The sequence below is a fragment of the Silene latifolia genome, chromosome 4, assembly GCF_048544455.1.
Source record: "Silene latifolia isolate original U9 population chromosome 4, ASM4854445v1, whole genome shotgun sequence".
NCBI lineage: Eukaryota > Viridiplantae > Streptophyta > Magnoliopsida > Caryophyllales > Caryophyllaceae > Silene > Silene latifolia.
This window is the reverse complement of record NC_133529.1, coordinates 78,667,683-78,674,066: the sequence shown is the minus strand read 5'-3', so window position 1 is coordinate 78,674,066 and position 6,384 is coordinate 78,667,683. Positions and strand designations below refer to the sequence as shown.

Here is a 6,384-nt window from a genome sequence, read left to right as displayed (position 1 = left end):
TCGCATCACGGGGTTGGATAGGTGACTCACATGCAAACTCTTGACTAGGCCTTGGGTCATGGGTCAAAAGACACTAGTATGACACTATCTAGGGTGTTTTACAACCATTCTAGTAGGCGAAGTCTTGAGTTGAACAAGTATTTATAATGGCTTAGTTGCTCTTGTCAAAGTTCCAAAATAGGCATTTTTTCAAAACATTTCTAACATGCAACTACATGCCATGATGCAACTAATATAAACATCCTAATGCAAGTGATTCTACCAACTAGCATGACATACTAAACTAAATGCAAGTCCTAAGTTCACATTGTTTTTACCGCATCAATCAAAATAAAGCCACATAGTCGTTAACATAAAGAGGAAAAAGGAGATTGGAAAGATCATACCATGCGGTCTTCAATATCCTCATGTCTCGGATGTGGCGTAGTCAATCAAAGTGAATAAGGATGAACCAACACAATATATACAAGACTATATATACAAAGGAAATGAACTTGTTTTTATGATTTTTGAAATTTTTCAATTTTTATGGGTTTTTGAATAAAAGTTAAGTGTTAGAATTCCCATCCCCACACTAATATGGGCATTGTCCTCAATGGCCAAAATGATGGAAATTATGCAAGAGTGATGCATGATTTTCTATATTAAATGCAATTCTACACTAAACTACTCTACATGATGCATGTTGTTTTGTTATGACGGAGAGGATAATTTAAATTACCTCCCGTTGCGTATGCATCAACTTCCCCAAACCAAGCAAGACACTATTGCTAATGTCAAAGCATGGGGGAGTTCATGCACATGCTATGCTATGCATGAGATTAAATTGTCATTTTGGATTTTCAAAAATGGGAACAAAAAAGAACACCTCAAAGGAACCGAGGTGTGAGTCCTTTGATGTTGCTAGGACTAAACTAACCAATGATCAAAATGAGAATAAAATACAAAGAGATATAGACAAACCGTGGGAGAGTAGGAATCTCCAAGGCTAGTCTTCCATCATACTACTATCATCACCACTTCCCTCATGAGAAGTGGTCTCATTGCCACTTTCCTTGGCACTTTCTTCATTGCTTTCCTCATCATCATCTTCACCATCTTCTCCTTCTTCATCATCTCCACTTGCTTCTTCCTCAATGTTATCATCAATCTCCTCATCATTTCCAACAACCTCATTATCTTCCACCACATCCCTTGATGCACCCGGGAACAAAGCTTCTCTATCCGCCCAACTAGGCAAAGGACAAGATGGATCAAGGAGTCCTTGCCTAGCTAAATGTAGGAGGGGAGGATATTGAGCTAGATATGCATTCTTCCTATCTTCATAGGCTTGCTTGTGCATGGCTCTCATAAGAAGAGTTACATAGTCTTTCCCAATTTCAATTCCTTCCTAAAACTCTTCATAGTCATAGGGGTAAGGTGGTATGATAATGGAAGAGGAGGGGGCCTCATGGTCACCCTTTTGTTGTTGAATGATGTACTCGGCTTCTTTGGTTAGGGGAAGTAAATAGTTGGTCCGGTGGACACTAAGACGGCAAATCTTTGCGGGTAAAGAGAATGAACGAGCCTCACTAGTAAGCCACCCATACTTGGTATCAAGGGAATTGTGAACAACCCATTTGAACTTGTTAATCAAGATGGACATATCAATGAGATGGCCACCATCTTTAGCCTTGTACTTGCTATCCTTATTGAAATTAGGATCAAAGTGCTTGGCTAGGACCGTGACAAGGCCGCCATTAACAATAACGGTCGTACCCTTCTTCCCACTATCTACATGAAGCCATCTATCAACCAATAGCCTCAAACAATTGTAAGGCTTGGTGTGAATTCTTCCAATATTCAAGGTTGATTCAAGGAGAATAAAATCGAGTCCCGTGAAATGATTGGTGTCTCTTCTAGCAATTATGGTATTTCCCACAACTTTGTGCCATATTCTTATGCCCGGATGATGGACCAAGAGAGCACGACAAGCATGAAAATCTTCATATTTCTTCCCGGAGATTGCCTCCCAAAGAGGTGCGGGATCGTACTTCCCATATTGCTTATAGAATTTATGTTCATCACTAAGACCCAATATTGCACCCAATTCCGGAAAGGAAATGCGTCTACTAGTGTTAGCTAGACGAAACTCAATATTTTCCCTATTCTCAACTTTTGTCACTTTCAAGGAACTTAAGAATTCCAAGACAAGGGAGGGGTATGTTACTTCTTTCATTTCAAACAATTTCTTTAAACCCATGGCATTGAAAAAGACTCTTGTTTGTTCAAGGACACCTAGCTTCTCTAAGGTTTTTTCACATATGAACTTGGTGGATTGAATTTGTTTCATAGCAAACTTGACAAATGAATTTCTATGGTCATCGGAAATGAAAGTTACCTCCGGATAATGCAAGAGTTGATTAATTACCGGAGTAGAAGGTGATGCTTCCATAGAAATTTGTTGAGGTTGTTCCACTACCAAGCTTGGTGTTGACACCACCATTGCCAAAGCTTTCTTCGTTTGTAGAGCTTTTTGCCTTTGAGAGAGAGCCTTTGCTTTTGGTGCCTTTGTTGCTCCCTTTGTTTTTGCCATTTGATGAACAAACCAAGTAGAGAATCAAAAATCTTCAATTTGTAGAATGCCCAAATTGATTTTGAAAGTGAAAGGCTTTGCCTTTATGAGAACAAAAATCAATTCAAAGGTGAAGATTTTGTGCTTGGTTTCGATTTTTTCTTGAAGATGGAGTGATTAATTTGATGTTTGAAGGATGGTTTGATTTTGTTTTGGTGATTTTGTTGAGGGTTTTTGTGTTTGAGATGGAGAGGATGAGGGTTTTGGTGTTATGGGTAGTGTTTATGAATGAATGAATGAATGAATGAAGGTGGGGGGGGTATTTAAAGAAACGAAAATCTCGAAGATGCAGGCACGATCCGTGCGGATTAGGCGCAATCCGCTCGGATTTTCAAGCTTCAAATTTTAAAAATCCCGCCTAAAGACGGGCGTCTCCTGGGGAAATCCGCTCGGATTTTTATTGAGGGACGGGCGTCTCTTGGGAAATCCGGACGGATTCTCATCCGAGATTTTTCTTGTTTTTCTTCACTTCAAGACGGGCGGATTTTACCGAGACGGACGGATCCCGGGAGACGGGCGTCTTTCCAGAAATCCGCTCGATTCCTTAATGACGAGAATTCTTCACTTTTTGCACACCCAAGACGGGCGTCTTCGAGCCGGACGCTCGGATCCTCTGCAGACGGGCGGATTTTCCAAAATCCGCTCGGATTCTTCCTTGATTACACGGATCCTTAAAACCCTTTCCTTAACATTCTTTCTTTCTTTCAAATCTTGTGCTCTTCATTGTGGGGGCACTACTAAGGCGTGAATAGCCTAGGCAATTGCCATCCCCACACTAAGGTAAATCACTACACATCAATTAAAATCATTAGTCCCTCCCTCACTTCTCTCTTTTCATGACAATTATTTTGATCAAGGTAAATAAAATCCAAAAATGACAAAAATGCAATGCAAAAATTAAATGTAAGTTAGGGAGTTAGAAATATTTACAAGTGGTGGTTTAAGGAGGACTCCACCAAACTCTCATTCTTGATGAGATGTCAAGGAGGCATGTTCAAGGTGTTGTTGATGTTGCTCAACACCTCGAAGAAGTAATTAAAAGCTTGTTCATTGTTGTGGTAGAGGTCCTCAATAGACCGTGGCCCTTGTTGTTGATCATGATCGATGGCATGCCCAATGTAGGGATTAAAGATCCCTTCAAATTCGTCGTCCCAAAGACCACAAACTTCATTGAGTTGATCATTGAAAATCTCTTGCTTGGATGGAGACAACTCTCCCAAATTCTTCTTTTGGCCAATGAGGCCATCTTCTTCTTCCTTGGTTGATTTTGATGAGCTTTGCAAGCTCTTCTTGTCACAATTCACTTGCTCTTTGAATGGAGCATCTTCAACTTTCTTCCTCCATTGGAGTTCCGATCTCTTCTTTTCATCTTTCCTATATAGTGATCAATCATGAAACATGGCTCATGCAAACGAGGAGCTCTCATGGTCTTGTCAAGATTAAAAGTTATGCTTTCATCTCCCACTTCTAGAGTGAGCTCTCCATGTTTCACGTCAATCACCGCACCCGCGGTGTGTAGGAAAGGTCTTCCTAAGATGATTGGAATGTTGGAATCTTCCTCCATATCAACAATGACAAAGTCCACCGGGATGAAAAACTTCCCAATTCGCACGGGGACATCTTCCCATATCCCTAGCGGTGTCTTCGTCGATCTATCGGCCATTTGAAGTGTGATATTGGTACATTTAAGCTCTCCCATTCCCAACCTTTTACTTACCGAGTACGGCATGACACTCACACTAGCCCCTAGATCACATAAGGCTTTGTTGATCGTTGTGTCGCCAATGGTACACGGTATTGAGAAGCTTCCCGGATCCTTTAACTTTGGAGGTGAACTCCCTTGAAGTATGGCACTACTCACCTTAGTGAAGGCGATAGTCTCAAGTTTCCGGATCGACTTCTTCTTTGTGAGAATATCCTTCATGTATTTCGCATAGGCCGGAACGTGATTGATTAATTCCGTAAAAGGAATTGAGACTTCTAAGTTCTTCACAATTTCCATGAACTTTCCAAGTTGATCATCAAATTTGGGCTTGGCTTGACGACTTGGAAAAGGAAGTCTAATCACAATGGGCTCCTTTTCTTTGGCTTTGTCTTCATTTTTCTTTGAACTTTCTTCCTTTGATGATTCCCCTTCTTTGGGACTTTGCACCACAACTTCATTCTCACTAGCTCTCACAACTTCATCCTCAACTTGCTCCTTCGGTGCTTCATATCTTGTACCACTTCTCAAGTGAATGGCACTAACCGTTTCATGTCTAGGAGGATTACCTTGAGGTGGTAATTGCCCTTTTTGTCTTTGTGAGCTTGAAGATGCTAGTTGGGTCAATTGTGTTTCCAACATCTTGGTGTGAGCTAGAATGTTGTTGATGGTGGTATCCTTTGCTTGGCTATCTTTTTGCATTTGAGTGAAAAATTCTTGTTGATTTTTTTGCATTTGAAGGACCGCTTTTTGGACATCAAAACTTTGGTCATTTTGGTGGTTGTATGGATTTTGATTTTGGTAACCTTGGTTTTGATTGAAAAAGGGTCTTTGATTTTGATTTCTCATGGGTGGTGGAGTGTATGTTGGTTGAGGGTTTTGGACATTTTGGCTCTTGTATGAGAGATTTGGATGGAACTTGGTGTTTTCATTGTAAAAATTTGAATAAGGGGTACCGCTTTTGTAAGCTTGGAAAGCATTGACTTGCTCGGTTGTTCCCCTACATTCACTTGAGTCGTGACCTAAGGTTCCACAATTCTCACATATCCCGCTTGGGATTGATGAGGATGCCGTCAAGGCATTGACATGATGCTTTGATGATTTTGAGCTTTCCTCAAGTCTAGCCATAGCTTGTTCAAACTTCAAGTTGATAGTGTCAATGTGAGCACTAAGTTGAGCACCCAATTGAGTAACGGTGTCCACTTCATACTTTCCTCTAGTAGCCTTGCGAGGCCTACTATATTGCGAATTATGAACCGCCATTTCCTCAATCTTGTTCCATGTTTGATTGTCATCAACTTCTGTGAACATTCCATTTGATCCCATATTGAGAATGTTCCTTGAATCTTCATATAAACCATTCCAAAATTGTTGCACTAAAAACCATTCGCTAAGTCCATGGTGAGGACATGAGCGACAAATACCTTTGAACCGCTCCCAAGCTTCATACAAAGATTCTTCATCCCTTTGCTTAAAACCCGTAATTTGAGCTCTTAGCATATTAGTCTTTTCCGGTGGGTAGAATTTTTTGTAGAAAGCGAGAGCTAACTTCTTCCAAGAATCTATTCCAAGGGTGGCCTTATCAAGGCCCTTCAACCATTGCTTTGCGGTTCCGATTAACGAAAAAGGAAATAAGACCCATCTAATTTGGTCTTGAGTCACGCCCGTTTGAGAGATAGCTTCACAATAATCACAAAATGTTTCCATATGAGAATGAGGGTCCTCACTTGGCATGCCCCCGAATTGGCTCCTCTCAACTAGTTGGATGAAGGCGGACTTGGCAATAAAGTTTCCGGTAAGATGTTGTGGGGTAGGAGTACCGTTTGGTAGATCCTCCTCGGTGGGTATAGAGTGTGACGAGAATTTAGGCATTGTAGGTGGATTTTGTGTGGTATTGTTTAATGGGTTATCTTCTCCTTCTATTGCGAAAGGATTGACAAACTCACTTGTGGGTTGGACAACTTCACCAACACCTCCCAAATTCCTCCTAACAAGTCTCCTATTATTCGTCAAGGTTCTTTCGATTTCACGGTCAAAAGGTAACAAATCTCTTTGTAACCTTCTAGAC

At 40.9% G+C, this 6,384-nt stretch overlaps 1 non-coding gene across 1 annotated transcript; it reads left to right on the top strand.

The window, feature by feature from the left end:
• The first annotated feature begins 5,709 nt into the window (after positions 1-5,709).
• Positions 5,710-5,816, top strand: LOC141654246 (small nucleolar RNA R71). Its single transcript, XR_012547808.1, has one exon. It is a non-coding gene; the product is annotated as a small nucleolar RNA R71 (small nucleolar RNA).
• Positions 5,817-6,384: the final 568 nt, after the last annotated feature.